Source organism: Simochromis diagramma, unplaced genomic scaffold (genome assembly GCF_900408965.1).
Source record: "Simochromis diagramma unplaced genomic scaffold, fSimDia1.1 OVJJ01000449.1, whole genome shotgun sequence".
Classification (NCBI taxonomy): domain Eukaryota; kingdom Metazoa; phylum Chordata; class Actinopteri; order Cichliformes; family Cichlidae; genus Simochromis; species Simochromis diagramma.
In genome coordinates, this window is record NW_024387274.1 from 951,248 (window position 1) to 971,737 (window position 20,490).

The following is a 20,490-nucleotide window of genomic DNA, read 5'->3' on the forward strand; positions in this document are numbered from 1 at the left end:
CGAGTCATTAATTTTATGACTTTAGACTTGACTTGAAAAAATGTTCTAAGACTTGTGACTTGACTTGGACTTTTACACCAATGACCTGGGACTTGAATTGGACTTGAACCGGTTTACTTGAAAAGACTTGATATTTCACCCCAAATATAAAATTTAACATGCATATTATATAGAGATTGAAAATGTGACATCATTCAGGGGTAAAACCGCAAAGGATTCTGGGAACTCGTGGCAAGCGGTACTAGCGCACGCAGGCTTTCAATTGAAATCAGTCACACAGCGATAAAAAGAAACACAAAAATGTCAAGAAGCTGTTGTATTATTAACTGCAATAGCCGGTGGCATGACAGCCACGGAAAGCCGACGGGTAAAGAGATCGGTTGTTATCGGATTACGTCGTTGAAGAGAAATTGTTCGAGCCATGTTTCCGAAGTAACAAAGAGGCGACGGGTGGCCTGGATTGCAGCCATTCAAAGACCAAATATAACGTCCCAGAACACTCCAGCTCACAGGTTAGTCTGCTCAAGCATTTACACGAAGGTCAGAGTTTTGTAGTAGTTAATACGTCATTTTTCTTAACATAATTGGTGATATAGGTTACAAGCAAGTCTGGGGCTGAACAGAAATTGTCGCGCTATGCTCCTTTGTTTATTGTGCATAAATAGTGAATTGTCCTGACACAATATTGTGTTTTGCTTCTGTTATTACCATGGTACATTGACAAAAACATATACTTTTATTCACAGGATAAAACAGTTTTTTGTATCACTAATTGTCCAGTGCGATTACAACATACAATATTATTGTCACTGCTACATTTCTGTGATGCGAACCAGAAATTATTTCCACTACTAATTAATTACCGTTGAGCTCAAAGGTTATATTAATAAATGGTTAACGAATGTGTATTTATGAGGACAATTTGTGAGACTGGTAAACTTACCTTTGTTCGTACGATGGTCTTTCGTTCTACACGGTGCATTTCAAGGTCCTGCACCCATCCGTCGGTAAACTGTACCTGGGCTTGTTGCAGTGACCTGAAGTTACTAAACTTTCATGAGTGTGTGCACTCACTCCAAGAACCGTATGATTATAAATATGCATATAAATATGCTACGATGAGATAGCTGACTTCATCTAACTAGCAAATGTTGTCCAAGCTACGTTGGTGACGCAGTTTTTTTAATGTATATGATATTTTTGTCATGCGATTTTAAAGCCGGTCCTACAACCGCATCCAAGAATAACATGCAGCTTATCTCAGAACCGTCGGTGAAAATTATTCTAGGAGCTAAGTTTAATTGAGCTGCATTTTATAGAGGTGCAATTTCACAATTTGTGTATATTTTCTACGTTCACTATTTCGTCATGTGTTGAGAAAAACACAGATTTAAAAATTACATGGTCTAATATTTACATTTAGCATAACTGCAACATTATTTTTTCGTTTTTTTTTTTTTAAAGACTCGAAAGGACTTGAAATTCAAAATTTCAGACTTGTGACTTTACTCGGACTTTTACACCAGTGACTTGAGACTCGACTCTGACTTTCCTGACATTACTTGAGACTTGACTTGTGACTTGAGGATAAAGACTTGAGACTTACTTGAGACTTGCAAAACAATGACTTGGTCCCACCTCTGGTACCTGGACCTGGGATATAGAGTATGTTTGGGGAGTGTGACTGTCTGTGCAGTGTCTATTTGTGTCTGTCTACATGTTGGGTGAGTGCCGAGTATTTGGTTGTGCATATGGGGGTGGGAATGCACGTTTGTGTCCGCGTGCGCCTGTTCGTCTGTGTCTATATGTCAGGTTGGGTCTTAGACTCAACTTCTCTGGGTACATCTCAGGCCCTCTAAAGTACGGAGGCCTATCTCCCCTCACCACACTCCCTGCCGGTGGCTGGTGCCCTCCGACGTTGGTGTGTTGGTGGTTCTTATCGACTGGGGCTGGGTGCTCATGTATGTACCGGCTCACTCCTGGTGGCCGATTGGCGGGGCCTGGCGCCTGTGGCCCGGCTGGGCCCCTTCCGGGGGGTGGGGTGCCCTCAGGCCTCTGGCCTCTGGGCCTGAAGCTCGGTCCTCTCTGGCTCAGCTGGGTGCCGGCAGAGCCCGTGGGCACGCCACTGCAACCCCTGTAGCTCATGTGGCAGAGCAGGTCAACCACTAATCAGAAGGTCGGTGGTTCGATCCCAGGCTGCCTCCTGGCTGCATGCCAAATATCCTTGGGCAAGATACTAACCCCATGTTTGCCTACTGGTGGCGCCTGTGTCCGGCAGCCTCGCCTCTGTCAGTGCGCCCCAGGGCAGCTGTGGCTACAATGTAGCTTGCTATCGCCAGTGTGTGAATGTGTGTGTGAATGGGTGAATGACTGAATGTAGTGTAAAGCGCTTTGGGGTCCTTAAGGACTAGAAAAGCACTTTACAAATGCAGGCCATTTACCATTTACCTCTGGCCTCTGCTCCATAGCTGCTGGGTGACCTCTTGTTTGGGGCTCTACTCAGCTCTTCCCAGGAGGGTGGCACGGTTCCCCCCCTTTTGGTGGTCCTCCTCGGGTCCTCGTACTCTGGGGCTTCTGGATGTCTGGGGCCTGGATCTCCTCCATACCTGCTTCATACCCTGGGGGACGGGGCTATGGCTCCCCACACTCCCTAGCAGATCGTTGCATGGAGAAACCTTTGGAATACAAGCATGCTGTATTCCAAAGTGTGCAGGTATGCACACAGGTGTAAACACGGGTGTTCACAGACGCAGACTACACCTTTCTTGGCTGCTGCCTCAAAGCACATTGTGCACTGTCTATCTTGCGTGCTGCACAATATCGTTTAAATATTTAGTATCTACTGTTATCTACTGCTAGCTAGTTTATTGTGATGGTGCTGTATTTATTATGTTGCTCTTTTTTTTTGTTTGCTTTCTCTTCTGTTTTGTTTTCTCCATACAGGTGATCCAGGTGTTTTGTTTGTTTTTCTTTCTTTCTTCCCCCCTTTCTCACAGTCTCTTCTCCCCTCTGGTTTTCTTTCTCTCCCTCTCTTTCTTTCATTCTTTCTCCCTGTCCTATCCCCCAGTCATGTCTGTACCGTTTGTAGCAACCGAAAATAAAATAAATACATAATTATAATAAAGGTCAATCAAATGGACTGTGAGGAGAAAACTCTTAGGAGGCAAGAAACACAGACTCAAAGATATTGCATGTACATGGGTGATGCCCCGACACAATCCGATCTGTTCTGCACTAACGTGTGCACTAGATGTGTCACCGAGGAATCGCGCGGGGCGTCAGTTCATCCTTTATTTATACTCAAACAGCTTTCACAACAATAGGTGTGGCATGTATAGAACTCAACAACAACTCCTTAAAAGGAGGAACCGTTAGCTTATCTGTTGAAACAGAAAAAAGGCGTTTAACGGTCAAGCACATATTCTCTGCACGCAATGTCTCACTTCCCTATTCTGCAGTTGTTCAACTCATAAGCTCTTCTTCCTTTAAATGAAGCTACAAAATAAACATGACACAAAACTCAAAATCTCCCAACATGGACCAATATGGCAAGGCCATGATGATCCACTTGGTAAAATAAATCCGCTTGGCATCTTTCTTGGCCTTAAGACAACAATTCTGATGGCTAAAGATCCAAACGGGACAGGCAAAAAAAAAAAAAAAATTGCTGTTAAATTTGACTTCTAAAGTCAAGACTGTAACTGCTATGATCAGAATATATTGAACCATTAGAGTCTTAGGTACTTGTTCTATACAACAGTGTGAATTTTATGTTCCTTGTATCATAAATGTGGTAAGAAGAGCAATTTTAACAAATAGAGTCTCTTCTACTTTTTAGGACAAAAAATCTTTTCTCAAAATTCAACATCTCGATGTTTCAATTAAAAGGAACTCTGGCCAATAGAACCTGCAGAGTGAAAATTCTGTGCTCAGCACCAGCTGAAAGATAACATTTTCAGATAAATCTTTGGTATCTCCCACTATGACAGCTGATCCAGCCAGTATTGTCATGGTCTGGGTCTGATGACCCAGAGCTCATGTATTTCTTGTATATGTTTTTCCGTATGTTATGTTTTGGTGGTTTTCTCTCCCTTTTTTGTCCTTTCTCCCTGTCTGCTCCCGGATGTTTTGGGGTCGCTGAGCGGACTGCGACCCGGAAGTGTTCCCGCACTGGGGACTGCCGCACCTGCCGCCCATTAGCCCTCACCAGCTGCAGCTGATAGCTTCATGAGGGGCGTCTTATTTAAGAAGGTGGCGGAGCCCCAGTCGGCGCGGGATTATACTAAGTCGAACCTGTTAAGTACCTCCGAAGATTAGTGTGTTGAGATCGGCTTCGCTACTAAAGGCTGCCTGCTGAGCTGTGTGTGTTTTTGTGTCACCAGGAGTCGGGAGTCAGGAACGTCGTCACGAAGGGAAATCACGGAGTGGAATCGGGTTTTTGGAGTTGTCACCTTTTCACTGCTATGGACACGTGCACTGTGTGGGATTCTTAGAGGAATCGCCACAGGAGTCACAGTGCTTGAAGTGTATATAGTTGTCGTTTCTGTCCACTCACCATAAATAAATCCACTGTCCTTCACTAGAGTCTCGCGTTTGGGCCCTACTTTCTCTACAACTCCACGGTCTGCTGTCGCAGCCCGTGACAAGTATAATCTCTGAAATGAGTTTTAAAAAGCCTAAAATTTTAACTGAGACTGAACAAAAACATTAAAACATATATATATTTTTAAATAATACAGTTTAATAGTTTTGAATGAATGTAGCTTCGCAGCAGTCAATTCCATAATAACCTTTGGCAGTTGCTCGGATTGTTGCAGAGCAAACAGTCTCAGAATTAGTCTTCAGCATTTCTGCTTGGAGTTTTCATATAATCGTAAGTCTTGTACACTTGCGATTATATTAAATAATCGTAAGTCTACAAGAAATTTTGAACAGTGCAATGACATAGAAACACATCACAAACACTTGACTTAGTCATGTGAACATCGCACTCCCAATAAACATGCACCAAAGTCTGTTCCTGTAGACCAGGGGTAGGCAACCTTTTTGATGACGAGTGCCAGCTAAAATTTCCTCAGAAGTCAATGTGCCATATAATTGCATTAGCAATAAATTTAATAACGCTCTATATTAACAGTTGCTGCGCTGAGTGGACAGCTCCTGAGGCGGTGTCGGAATGTGGAAATTTCAACATTGCTTGCAACACAGCTAGCAACGTCTCTCTCACCAGTAGGATAAGTGATTTTTAGCCAATTACAAGTTGAATCTGGTAGTTGGGGTTGTTAGCTAAGATACCGTCATTAAGAAGCGGCACAACTAATGTGTCTATGCTAATTTGCGATGTGCACCGCTGGCCCGGTCATTTATTTTTTAATGCACCTTCTCAGATTATTTCACTGTGTGTCGTGCCCAGGGCTGGACTGGGACAAAAAATCGGCCTGGGCATTTTGACTAGAGACCAGCCCACCAGGTATTATAGGAAAAGCCATAAAGCCTTTGAATGAAAACAAACGCTGTTGTGACAGTGATGTACGCTGTCTTGTTGGTATATGTATGATTTCTATACGTTGAACATCAGATAAAAACTTTGGTTGTAAGCTTCAGATAATTATTTATTAAAAGTGAGACATTTTAAATGAGAATAAGAAAGAAAAGTATTTCTTTGTATCCCCCTTTCCCTGTTAATGCCCTACCTGGCGTCCTGGCAAAACTTTGCTAGAACCGCCCCTCCACAGTTACCAGCTGTCAGCTATTAAAAAAAGGATCTCTCAGAAACAGTTCATAACTTCCCTTCAACTCGTTCATGTCACCTAAAAGGTAAACCTGTTTCTCCATCACCTGTTCAGCTCTGATGATTCAGTAAGGACATCTCCTGGTTTCATCTTCATGTTTCCCTCTCACCACATATTCAAACCGATATCATGACCAGCAGCTTTTACAACTGTGGCTCCAGCAAACATCAGCTGATCCTAGAAATTAATATTAAAACAATTCTAACAACAGCTAATCAAGCTTAAACATGCTGCTGTTGTTTAGCGCGACATCTGCTGGTTTCCTCTTTCTGGCACAAAGTGCCAAACTCTACTAACTGACCTTATGAATCAAATAAAGTTCACTATCAGTAACATCATAGTACCCACCCAGATGTAGAAACTCTGTCATGCTAGCTAGTACGCAGTACGAGTTATTGTAACTGACGGTAAAAACTCAGCACAACGAAAATAAACTCCACCTAAACTTGGTTTATATCTGACCCAGAAAAAGTGCAGGTCATAACTTCTTATCTGAAGTTCAGTTCACCTGACACTCGGACCGGCGGCCGCCTCTGGTATCTCCTCCTCCTGCCTCACCTTTCCCTCATCCACCTGGCCTATTGTGGCAGCTCCGCCATAGCCACCACCAAACAACTGAGTAATTTGTACACATCTGCCAGCATCTGGCCAATCCACCACCTTTCATTGTTTATACGGTTATAAAAAAAAAAATCATCGGCCCATAAAAACGAAAAATCACCATCGGCCCGGTATGCCTGATGGCCAGTCCAGCTATGGCCGTGCCATCAGTTAACCCTTTGCGTGCCAACTGTGTGCCCAGGGTTGCCGACCCCTGCTGTAGACAAAGTCAGCCATGTGATCACATTTAGTTCTCTATGATATAGAATAGAATAGATTAGAATAGAACAATTCTTTATTATCCCACGGATGAGAAATTTTGGTGTTACAGAGCTCTTACAGCAAGGGAAGATAAAATATAAAAGGAAGACACAAGGTGGTCCCATAAACATAAGCAACCGAAGTTCATATATACAGGAATATACAGGTAACAATGTACAGAATATTTATAGAAAAAATTAAAAAATTGTACGGAGCTATGTATAAAATGTACAGTAAACAAACAAGCTGGTGAGTAAGATGACCAAAAGAATGTTAAACTGTGTTACAGAGTCTGACAGCTGCTGGTAAGAATGACCTGCAGTAGCGCTCCTTCCTACACTGTGGGTGTAAAAGTCTACTGCTGAACGAGCTGCTCAGTGGTCGTACAGTTTCATGTAGGGGGTGGAAGGTGTTGTCCATGATGGATGTAAGCTTAGACAACATCCTCTCCTCCCCAACCTGCTCGATGGACTTCAGCGGACAGTCCAGGACAGAGCAAGACTATCTAGATCACATGTGTCAAAGTCAAGGCCCCCAGGAGGATATTCATTAGTATTAGAACCAGCCCACAGGCCACAGCCACCTGCTGGTGTTTTGTACGCACCAATACTCCATTGCCGACAATGTAACGGTAGCCCGTGAACTCACTGCAGCGCCGCAAGCGGGCCTCGGCTTCAATATTCATCAGCATTCAGAGCAGATGTCAACTTTCAGCAACTCCCCTCCCCAGTTATGGCTAAACGGAAGGTGAACGGTTCAAGCCAGGTGGGAGGCAGAGTATATGTTCACGGAGGTAAAAGGCAAACCTGTGTGTCTTCTGTGTGGAGTAAGTGTGGCTGTAATGAAAGAATATAATCTAAGAAGGCACTATGAAACATCTAAGAAAGACAAATACAAGAATATGGACACAGCACAAAGGCTACAAAGCGAGGCTGCTCTCAAGGCTAGCTTTATTGTGGCAGAAGAAGTTGCAAAATCAGCCCGGCCATTCAAAGAGGGAGAGTTTATCAAAAACTATATCCTTAAAGTTTGTGACGCAGTGTGCCCAGACAAAAGGCAGCTATTTTCAAACGTGAGCATCAGCAGAAACGCGGTTGCTGAACGTGTAGACCAGCTTTCCACCAATGTAAAAAAAAAACAGCTTGTGGAAAAGGGAAAAGATTTCATCGCATATTCCCTTGCTGTGGATCAGAGCACCGACACAACTGACATTGCCCAGCTGTCAATTTTCATTCGTGGAGTGGACTCCAGCCTGAGCATAACAGAAGAGTTTTTGACATTACATCCTATACATGGCACAACTACAGGACAAACTCTATATGAAGGGGTATCCAGATGTGTAAATGGGGCTGCCTTGGGAAAAACTCGTGAGATTGACAACAGATGGAGCACCTGCGATGTGTGGACACATGAGTGGATTGGTGGCAAGGATACGTGAAAGGATGCGGGATGAAAATGTCACAGATGAGCTTATCACTGCATAATACACCAGGAGTCGTTATGTGGCAAAGCCTGGAAAATGGAACATGTAATGAAGAATAGGCTGATATATTAAATGTCCCTTTATTACCATTTCATAACTGTCTTAAATCAGATGGAAAACAATGTAATGCTGTAGATAAACTCAAAATATATAAAGCAAATAAGCATGTGCAGCAGTAATACCAAACAAAAACAAACATGAAACAGTTATATTAATCCAAAATGCACCATGTTTCATATAAATGGAGAAAAAAATACTGATAGTAATTTTGCTCTGCATTTATTTTCAAGTACATTTCGGTGCTGATACTATACACTGAAAAACTTAATGTGTGACTTTTCACTGCCCTTTATACGTTTTACTTGAATGATCCAAAAAAATTTGAACCAGAGTAATAAAATAAAAAGCAAAGGTGATATACTAAGATTAGCGGCAGACAACTTGAGTAAGCAGGCAGGACTATAATTGTTACTGCTAGGACCCTTTATTTATTTGGGAAGCGTAAATGATGAGAATTACCAGTAGTTTTAAGCATGGTGACAAAGCGACTGCGATGACAGCTTGGGAGCATCCTTAGGTCAACTCCTTTCGTTTTGGGAACAGGACCTGCATCACTTGAGAATCATCTTGGGAAACTGGTCATTTACAAAGTCCATTCCTCTCAGCTCCCTGCCACAGCTCTTTACCATCTCTTTTTTGTTTAAGTTGTTCAAATTTGGCCACAATCGATCTGGGTCTGTGTGGAGGACATGATGGATGCTGATGTTTTTAACTACATCCTCACCCCCAACTGGTCGTGGCAGATGACCGCTCCTCCCTTAGCCTGGTTCTGCTGGAGGTTTCTTCCTATTAAAACAGGGAGTTTTCCCTTCCCACTGTCGCCAAAGCACTTGCTGATAGGGAGTCATATGACTGTTGGGGTTTTCTCTGTTTTCCTTGTATTATTGTACAGTCTTTACTTTACTATATAGCACCTTGAGGCAACTGTTGCTGTGATTTGCTATATAAATAAAACTGAACTGAATTGAAATCCTCTGGCAGTTGTAATTGTGTGGTGTCGCTTTAAGACAGCCTAAGTTTAAGGTTTTTATAATGTCACAAGTATGTGCCACTGCCCTCTGTAGAGTGTGGGAGAACTGCGTTTGAAGAGGGACACAAGGACTGAGATGGACTTTGTATTTTTATCTCCCTAACTCAAAGTAACGTGCCGGATTGTATGAACACTGCTCTCTTCAGGTATAATAAGACAGCAGCCATTGTAAGGCTGGTGAAGAGTATTTTTTATTAAAAGACAAACACTGTGGAATTCCCAGTACCACTGTGTCTGTGGTGAAGCTGGCTCCAGTCAATCTTCCTTGTTCACTGCTGGAGGGAGTCGGCACCTTATTTGGTTTCCCCAACATGATCCGCTCAAAACACTTGTTTTGGCTGTAGCTCAGGTCAGCTGCTGGTAGAGCAGGTCAGCTGCTGATCGGAAGGTTGGTGGTTCAATCCCTGGCTCCCCCAGCTCTAAAAGGTAATAGACTAAACTGGCAGAGAAAGCTATGATTAACTTCGTGTCAACACAAACCTAGGGAAATATAAAGGTGTTATGTTTAAATAAACTAACTAAAAGGCTGCACAGATTTTAAAATTCAAACAGATTGGTTTCAATATTGAAATATAAATAAATATTTAAATTAAATTAAATATAAGCAGCTGCAGCCGGGATTACAATAAAACTTGACTGTAGCACAGGCTGTTGGCTGTAGTAGAGTCCTAAAATGAAAAAAAATAAAAGTAAATACTAGACTTGACTTACCAGTAGCTGAGAACCATAATGAAACACAAAGGAGCACATGCACAGATAAACTTTTACCCAGGGTGCTGTATAACAAAGCGGTATGGAAAAGGACCCACCACCACGAAGGTCTACTGGTTTATCCCCGATCAAAAAAATAATCAAAACAACACAAAAGATGATCGGAGACTTGGCACCAGACTAGTTGCTCACATCAGCAAAAACAATTAAAATCTATTCCAGGCATGAAATATTAAGATTTAAAACACACACTTTTAAAAGGCAATGAAAAATATACACAAGCCAAATAGTGATACAGACTCCTCAAGTGAAGTGTGGCCTGTACCAGTGATGGTGACTATACCAACAGTTAATCCTAGCTCAAACACTCCATTGCAGGACATAGAGGATAGAAGGGATAGAAAGCCAAAGTAGCATGTTCTCGCATTCTCTCTGCCATGTTCTGATGCAGAATATGGCGGTTGTGGGATGCTGAAAAGCTGCAGTTAGGAGTAACAACAGCTAAAGATTAGAACTGAGATCATGTGAGAATAGTGTGAGCATTAGTAATTAATCTCAGGAGTGTGAGCTATCATTCAAATATACTGGGATTATGCTTCATTTTAGTAGAGATTTGGGGTATAGATAGATTATTTTCAGATCAAGCATTTTTTTTTCTTTGAGTATATAGAAATATTCATGTGAAGCTTATTGTATTTTGTTTTGTTGTTTTTGTAATGGTTAACATGTCACTAATCATGCTGTGAGGCAAGCATGTAATTCAGTTGAAGGTATGGCATTTCAGTTTAACGATTTGATACAAAAATCGTTTTTTATTTCCTCTCCTCTCATCTGTTCACTTAGAATTTAGATTTTTTTTCTATTTGGGTAAAGATTCAGTAGGACAGAAAGCGTCTATGACTATAAAATAATTCTTTTTCAAAAGTGAAGTAAATAAGCATCTGATGTGCTATGAAAATGCTGTAGCAGCATTCTCTCTTTACCTCTCGCCTCCCTCACTCTCTCAGGTCAACAGTAAAAGGATCCGACACACAGATTGACTTATCTACCTGAATCCAATTTTCATGTTCACTGACTGCAATGAGCAGCTTCATGTCAGGATGAATTACGCTTTTTCTATCAGCTTTTTTTTATATAAACAAATGGAGCTCTGCTTCAAGTCCCTGAAAGTAAAAACTGTTGAGCATTCAGTTTGAATAAATGGCAGGGTAGAGGCACACTCTAACCTGTGATTTATTTTAGAAACTAAGTAATGTAATGATCTTTCTGAATGTAGCAAAGAGGAAGCAATAATGTCCTAAATCAAGGCAACTGCCCTTTTTCTTTCTTCTGTTTGTCCAGCTTTAATTTGCAACTTTCTGCAACCAAAATGTAGATAAATTCAAAACCAGCTCTAAAGCAGAATTTTGCAGATTCGCTACATTATATTGATACCACACCATCTTGGCTCGGTTTACATTATATACTGAAGTCAAATCTTGATGAAAAATAATAATAATAAATGCTGAAAACGTATGCTAACTGCTGTATACATTTAAGGTGTAAATATTCATTGCCATATGGGTGCTGCTATAGCTCACCTGGCTGAGTGGGTGACCCATATGCTGAAGAGATGGATCCAGGAGAACTGAGCCATCCACAACCCAAACATCTAAGGCCACACATCTTGCCGATATCTGCCCTTCCATCCCAGCAGGAGAGCGAGTCAGGATGGGGGTGCCCACGAACAGGAGATGGGAGCCACAGAGGACCAGAGGCAACGGTCAGCCGACCCTGCTAGATGCCCACCAACACGATGCGGGAAAGGGATCAGTGTCCAGCGGGAAGCGCTAGGTAGGGTGAATCCCTCCATGACCCAGTCCCACAGGGACAGCCAAGGCTCAGCAAGCCCCAGACCAAGGCCCAATATGTGTAATTACACAGGATCACAGAAAAAAAAAAATCTGCTACTTGCGGTATTTCCTGTGTCTTATACATGAAATACCGCATGAAATATTCTGATTCTGATTATACTAAATCGAGTGTGCTGAGTCCAAATCTGCAGTCAGATTTTGCCTAGGACGTCAGGTTCTGAAGTTATACACAGTATCATTGGCTATTCATACAGACGCGAGAAACTAATTTTATATTCGTTATATAGCCACTATACATAACTAAATTTTGCTTCAAAATGATGAAAGATTACAAAAACTCGTTTACATTAACAAGCATATAAATAAAAAGTTCACTGGAGTCTTTATGCAATGCACATAAACTGCCCTTTAGGCACTTGCTTTTGCACTTTTCATTGTCTGCTGTCGACCGCTGCAGAAACCAGCAATAGTCACCCATCATGTTGGGGTTGAAGTGGCCTTGATATCTTTTCTACATGGTGGCAATATCCTGGTGCAATCGTTCTCCATGTCCATCGCTCACATCACCCAAATTATGCATGACAATCACGAAAGTGTGAAGTTATAGTGCCTTTCTGTAGTAAATTCCATTCCTGTAATCTGGAGGCTAACAATTCAGACTTCTATGATAAAGACGTGTCTCTCATTAGACCATCTAAATTAGACTGGCTCAGCAAGTGGGGCTTACCCTGATCAGATTCTGGTTCATAACATGTGTCAGCAGCAGCAGCATCCTCATGATTCACATCAGAACTATCACTTTCAGAAGAAAAAGATGCAGGCGGAATGGTACTGTATTCTCAGTGTCATGTGGCACTGGCTTCTGGCCAACCTCTTCGTCAGGTTTTTGCGCTGATCGCATGGGGTATATTTACCACAAATATAGCAGAAATTGTACGGATGGTTAACGCAGCTCTGCCAACCTACTCATCTTTAGGATAAACAGACTTATAGACTTACTAGCAAAATAAGAAAACAGTACTGTTTACTATAAGCTTGCGCTTGGCCCATCTCACATTATATTTAGGCTTAACAACTGCTGACATCAGCTCACTGACCTGCTCAGACACTGCAGGAACACGCTGCTGCCATGATGTGTTACACACCAGACACTGGAAGCCATGATGCAGGTAATGGTGCAGCAATTATAATGTTGCCATGCATCAGTATGCAGGCTCATCTACCACATAGTCACCAAAATGTACTTGGCCTTTAACTTCTGATCTAGATGTCCTAGATGAATTTCAGATTCGGAATCAGTACACCCTCTCCGTAAATCGCTACCTTATCGTGGTGGAGGGGTTTGTGTGTCCCAGGGATCCCAGGGGCTATGTTGTCTGGGGGCTTTTGCCCCCTGGTAGGATCTAGACTTGTAGTCAAGACTGTCTAATCCGAGACCAAGACAAGACCAAGACCAGAGGGTATCGAGACCAAGACAAGACTAAGACCAAGACCAAGTTGAGACGAGACCAAGACCGAGACCGAGTCGAGACGAGACCAAGACCAAGACCGAGACTGAGACAAAAAAAGTCTTTAAACTGCAGCCAGATGCTGCTTCGTTTACAGGTGTCAGGCATATTTATGTGTTTTTGCTTTTGCACAGCCCTCCTCACCGCTGTCTACTGTCTCACTCACTTACTGAGGGGACAGATGGATGCTCCACTTGACTGTCGCGTCTCTCACCCTCTCTGTTTTTCACATAATGATATTATCCTATATCCTCGCATGTGATTGGCCACAATATGGAGTGATTGGAGCATAACTGAGCCACTTTGTGAGAGCTGAGCAGCGAAAGGAAATTAAGTGAGGGTAGAAATGACTGAAAGATTATTATGGTCTGTTTTGAGTTTTGTTCAAAAAAGAATGACTTCATATATATATATATATATATATATATATTCGCTCCAGCTGCTTCTTCGATAGCAGCTGGATAGCGTAGTGGTTAGACTACACGCCTTTGGAACAGAGGATCGCAAGTTCGATTCCTGCCTGGGCCATCTGTATCCAGTAAGGGTCCTAAGGCTAGACCCCCTATGCTAAGCAAGCCAACTGCAGACATGAGCGAGACAGATAAATATGAAGGCATGCCGGCTCGGACGTCGCCCGGATCAACAAGGTCCGCGTCAGGTGTTGAGGAACCAGGGTACCCTGACGAAAAGTGGGCTACTGGAAGGCATCGGTGGGCAAGAGACGAAAACAGGGCCTTGTTGGAATGCTACTACGCAAGTAACCCCGGTGGAAGGGGCTACATGAATAGGATGATGGACCTATGGATTCTTCGATACCCAACATCCACAATGACGGCGAAACAACTAGTAGCTCAGTGTTCCAACATTCGAAAGAAGGGACTGCTCTCACAGCTAGAGATTGACGAGGTACAACACAAATGCTACAGCAAGGTGAGGGGGGAGATATCATCACCCCCACACGAGATTGGGTACATAGCTCCAAGTGCGATAGGAGAAGGATCGTTAAGTGCAGCCGAGACTGCAAGACCAGACTGACCAACCTGTGCACTGCCTGGATTGATTACAAGAAGGCCTATGACTCAATGCCCCACAGCTGGATACTGGAATGCCTAGAATTGTACAAGATCAATGGGACCCTAAGAGCCTTCATCAGGAACTCAATGGGGATGTGGCGTACAACACTAGAGGCCAACTCCAAGCCCATAGCACAAGTCACCATCAAGTGCGGGATCTACCAAGGAGATGCTCTGTCCCCACTGCTGTTCTGCATAGGCCTGAACCCCTCAGTGAGATCATTAACAAGACTGGCTACGGATACTGACTACGGAACGGAGCAGTTGTCAGCCACCTCCTGTACATGGATGACATCAAGCTGTATGCCAAGAGTGAACGAGACATTGATTCACTGATCCACACTACCAGGCTATACAGCAATGACATTGGAATGTCGTTCGGACTGGAGAAGTGTAGTCGGATGGTAACAAAGAGAATAGAATAGAATAGAATTCAACTTTGTCATTGCACATGCACAGGTACAGGGCAACGAAATGCAGTTTGCATCCATCCAGAAGTGCTTTAGTGATATAGATATATTACAATATATATTAGCAATAATATAGATATGTGAGTATATTACAGAAATGGGTCTATTATGGTATGTTGTAATGTACACGGTATGAAGTATGTTGTGAATATTCTATAACTATAAGTATGTACAGGCTGTAGTGAGTACAAGCTATGTACAGGCTATGAACAGGATATAAATATGAAAAACTATACAGAATATGAAATAAATAACTTTACAGAATCTGAGATATACAGCTATACAGAAATGGGAACTATGCAAGTTGTAAACAGTTGTAGGATTAAAGATTATCGAATGTACAGAATGATTATTTACACAGAGCTATACAGTAGTGCAGTTAAGATAAGTGAGGGTGTAGATAGTTTCTACAGAGGTGCTAGTGCTAGTGGTTGTGAGTGGTGGTTCAGTCCATGTTATTATTGTGTGTTTGAGGGTACAGTTGTCCATTGTGTGTGTGTGTAGGTGGTTGTGGGTGTGTGTATGTTCAGTCCATGAGTTTAACGTGGGTCAGATGTCAGGAGGCAGAGTTCAGGAGTCTGACAGCTGTGGGGAAGAAGCTGTTCCGGTACCTGGTGGTCTTAGTCCGGAGGCTCCTGTGGCGCCTCCCAGAGGGCAGGAGGGTGAAGAGTCCATGTGATGGGTGACTGGGGTCTTTGATGATTTTCCCAGCCCTTTTCAGACACCGCTTCCTGTAGATGTCTTTTATGGCAGGAAGTGGTGCTCCGGCGATGCGCTGGGCAGTTTTTCACGACCCTCTGCAACGCCTTCCGGTCCGAGGCAGAGCAGTTCCCGTACCAGACTGTTATACAGTTGGTCAGGATGCTCTCGATGGTGCAGCGGTAGAAGTTCACCAGGATGTCTGAGGACAGGTGGTTCTTCCTCAGAGTCCTCAAGAAGAAGAGGCGCTGGTGAGCCTTCTTGACCAGCTTGGAGCAGTTGGTCGTCCAGGTGAGATCCTCGGAGATGTGGACTCCCAGGAACTTGAAGCTGCTCACACGCTCCACAGCCGTCCCCTTAATGTGGATGGGTGGATGTGGGTCAGCATTCCTCCTGTAGTCCACGATGAGCTCCTTGGTCTTCTCGGTGTTAAGCAGCAGGTTGTTTGTGTCGCACCACTCAGCCAGACGATCCACCTCTTCCCTGTAGGCGGCCTCATCGTTGTCACTGATGAGGCCAATCACCGTGGTGTCATCTGCAAACTTAATGATGGTGTTGGAACCATCAGCAGGTCTGCAGTCGTGGGTGAAGAGGGAGTAGAGGAAAGGGCTCATCACACAGCCTTGTGGTACACCGGTGTTCATTGTGATTGTAGATGAACAGTGGTTATCCAGCCGGACATGTTGGGGGCGGTTGGTCAGGAAGTCCAGTAACCATTTGCAGATGAGGGAACTGATGCCCAGGTCTGTCAGTTTCCTGATGAGTTGTGAGGGGTGGATTGTATTGAATGCTGAACTGAAGTCTATAAACAGCATTCTGGCGTAGGTGTTGTTGTTGTCCAGGTGTGAGAGGACAGAGTGCATTGCGATGGAGACTGCATCCTCTGTGCTCCTGTTCTGGCGGTATGCGAATTGGTGGGGGTCCAGGGTGGGGGGGAGACAGGATTTGAAGTGTGCTAGGACCAGTCGCTCTAAGCACTTAGTGATGATGGAGGTGAGTGCTACTGGGCGGTAAGAGGGAAGGTAGTCAGAACTGAGGGGATTGAACTACCAGAAGGCAACATTGCAGACATAGAGGACAGTTACAAGTACCTGGGGATCCCGCAGGCGAATGGGAACAATGAAGAGGCCGCTAGAAAAGCTGCAACCACCAAGTACCTGCAGAGGGTCAGGCAAGTCCTGAGGAGTCAGCTGAATGGTAAGAACAAGATCCGGGCCATCAACACGTACGCCCTGCCCGTGATCAGGTACCCTGCTGGGGTAATAGGCTGGCCAAAGGAGGCGATAGAAGCCACTGACATAAAGACAAGAAAGCTCCTTACCATGCATGGAGGGTTTCACCCCAAGTCCAGCACCCTGAGGCTGTATGCTAAGCGGAAGGAAGGGGGCCGGGGACTGGTGAGTGTCAGCACCACAGTCCAGGATGAGAAAACGAACATCCAAGAATACATTGGGAAGATGGCCCCAACTGACCGAGTGCTCAGTGAATACCTCAGGCAGCAGCAGAAACCCAAGAAAGAGGAGGGAGACGAGGAACCATCATGGAAGGACAGGCCCCTGCACGGTATGGACCACCGGCAGATAGAGGGGGTGGCTGATATCCAGAAATCCTACCAGTGGCTGGACAAAGCTGGACTGAAAGACAGCACAGAGGCACTAATCATGGCAGCACAAGAACAAGCTCTGAGTACAGGATCCATAGAAGCTGGGGTCTATCACACCAGGCAAGACCCCAGGTGCAGGCTGTGTAAAGATGCCCCAGAGACAATCCAGCACATAACAGCGGGGTGCAAGATGCTAGCAGGCATAGTGTAGAGGAACATCTGTGCCGAGTATAACCTGGAAGTCCCGAGGTCAAAATGGGAGATGCCCCCAAGGGTGGTGGAGAATGACCGAGCTAAGATCCTGTGGGACTTCCAGATACAGATGGACAAAATGGTGGTGGCTAACCAACCGGACATAGTGGTGGTAGACAAACAGAAGAAGACGGCCGTAGTGATCGATGTAGCGGTTCCGAATGACAGCAATATCAGGAAGAAGGAACACGAGAAGCTGGAGAAATACCAAGGGCTCAGAGAAGAGCTTGAGAGGATGTGGAGGGTGAAGGTAACGGTGGTCCCAGTGGTAATCGGAGCACTAGGTGCGGTGACTCCCAAGCTAGGTGAGTGGCTCCAGCAGATCCCGTGAATAACATCGGAGATCTCTGTCCAGAAGAGCGCAGTCCTGGGAACAGCTAAGATACTGCGCAGGACCCTCAAGCTCCCAGGCTTCTGGTAGAGGACCCGAGCTTGAAGGATAAACCGCCCGCAGGGGCGTGCTGGGTGTAGTATATATATATATACACACCTTAAACAAGTTTTTTAATTAAGCAGCAAGGCAGAACATAGTCGGGCCTGTATCAAGACACAGGGACTAAACCCCAATTCAACCAGACCCAGAACTGATCCGGAATTAAAACAGGACAACAAGAGTAACCAAGACAGAACCAGAATCAGAACTAGATGATAGTAGCACTAAAAATCATCATATATACTGCTGCGTATTGAAATTCCTCTTGTTTTGCATAGATATACTGAACAACATCCAAAGCATAATATATAAAATAACATCTACCTGAGTTTTTTCTTTGAAAGAAGCTCCTTATGTCCATTGTTGTGTTCATCAGTACACAATTGAAACCGATTTAGAGAGTTTGTTTAGCCGTGGAGGGTAACAACTGAAAATATGAAATGTAAGCTAAGACTCTCTAAAAAATCAGCATTGCTGTTCGACTTTTTATTTATCCATTTGTTGATTCACTCGAAGAGCAAGTAACGCAACCAAGTGATCAGTTTGATATCAATCTTTTGTGATACACCGTCATATTTACATTATTAGTTCAGTACGAATGATTTGCTTTGGTACCTGGTCAAACTTAAGCTCTCCTCTGTCTGCAGCAAACTCGCAGGCAGCAGCTTCTCCCCCCTCACTCACATGGGTGCTGTGCTCAGTCGCCTAGTGCCTGAGCTTGGATCATACCAAAATTAGGGGGAATTTACGACGATGCGCTCTGTGCTTCGTGTGTTGTTTTTGTTTTATACAGTTGTCAGTCAGGCATCTAACTAACAATTTACACTCCAAAAGACCCCGGACTTCTGAAAAAATGACCCGGGCTTAAGCCCAGTAAGCCACCCCCCCGCTCCGCTGATGGTTGACTCCAAATCTCCCGAACACTATGTCGATTTGAGAACGCAAGACCGAAACAGCGAGACCAAGACAAAAGTCCGTCGAGACCAAGACAAGACATGAAAAATAAGCCTTTGATCTCTTTAAATCAATAAAAACTTTCTTCTAAAACTCTTATGCTGTTCCTCCACCTTTCCTTAACCAGACCCTTGTACTGCAGGATAATCTGAATGTCCCAGTCCTGGACCGTTTTTCTTTTAATCAGGAGGATCCCAGGCCTGATTTCTGTTGATGTAGTAGAAATACTTTTGGTTTATTGTTATTTACATAGTTCTCCATAAATAAATATGCATTAAAGTTGTTTCAAGTTAGTGTTATGGTTCATACATAAAAAAACCTGTAAATAAATGAGTTCAGTGACATTGTGTTGTTTAATCAATTTATCATAACGTGAAACTTCTAAACAAAGGCAACACATAACAATGGTAACAAATATTTAAGTAAAGTTCTTATGCATTAACTCATTTCCAACTAATCTTTCAAGACGAAAACAGTTTGTCCACCTCGTCCTGCTCTCTCGTTGTCCTCATCTAGAGGAGATCTAGCAGCTCATCATCCCTGTCCTTTTTTCTCTCTTCTTCCGGTTTCTGGGCTGCCCACACTCTTCTTTTCGTTTTGGTCACCCACTGCTGCACTTGGCCCTGAAGTGTCCTCAGGGAGAGATGAAATTAGACAGCAGACAGATAGAAGGCCTTATCCTATCACATCATCCATGGGAGGGAAACAGGGCACAGGGGTAGGGAGCAGGGGGCTTCCCACTGATTCCCTCTCCTGACCCTGGAGGTATACTTGCAATCCTAAAGGCAGAGGAAATAAAAAATGGAAGACAATAAAAAAAACAACAATCTCATTAGATCATGTACAGTAGATGAAAATGGTTTACTAAACAGATATCTTTGATGCATTGCTCAATTGATACATGTGTCGTTAACGCTACGCCTGCCCCAACATATAAGACAATACATGTCAATCAAGATGATGTGCAATTCAGACATTGAAATAAGTGACGACATAGTTATATAAGCTGTTTAATCATAGGTGTACATGGTCTCAGGATGTCATTGACATTCACGATTCTAACATTGAGCAGAAAAGAAAAGAAGTCCATTTTAATTTTCTGCCTCATGGAATACATTACAGTAGGACTCGGAGCTCGCCAACTGATTTCTTTGCATACTTAAAAGATGCGTAATGAGTTGCGTGAATTATTTACTGGGAGCATGTTTGTTTGGTAATATCACTTCTAACATAGACAATTAAACTGTTTTATTGTTTCTGACACGGTGACCTAAAGAGGCGAGGGCTCGAATGCAGGGCTCCAAGATGACGAATGCTTTTTTTTTTTAAATTTTTTTTTTACAGTGATAAATTCAGAGAGGTCAACACCATTTTGTCAGGTCTCTTTGTCTGATGTGAAGGTGGTGATCTGGTTCTGGTTACAATTTCTGAGTGGACTATTATCTGTGTTTGAAACATGTGAGCCCGTCTTTACAACAATTTGGGCACAAGGACAGGCAGGTGAATTACTTGTCAAACAGTGAAAAGGAACGGGCTTCACTAACTGTTAGTTTGCAACAATCCAGCAAACACTGGTCCTCTGTTGCTTCTCTTTAAGCTGCCAAACAAGATCATCAGGAGCAGGTGCATGATCGTTGCCAGGCGTGTTAGCCAGAATGCAGGACAACCACTCAGGTTTCAACATCAGATTGGGGAGGGGGGAGGGGTG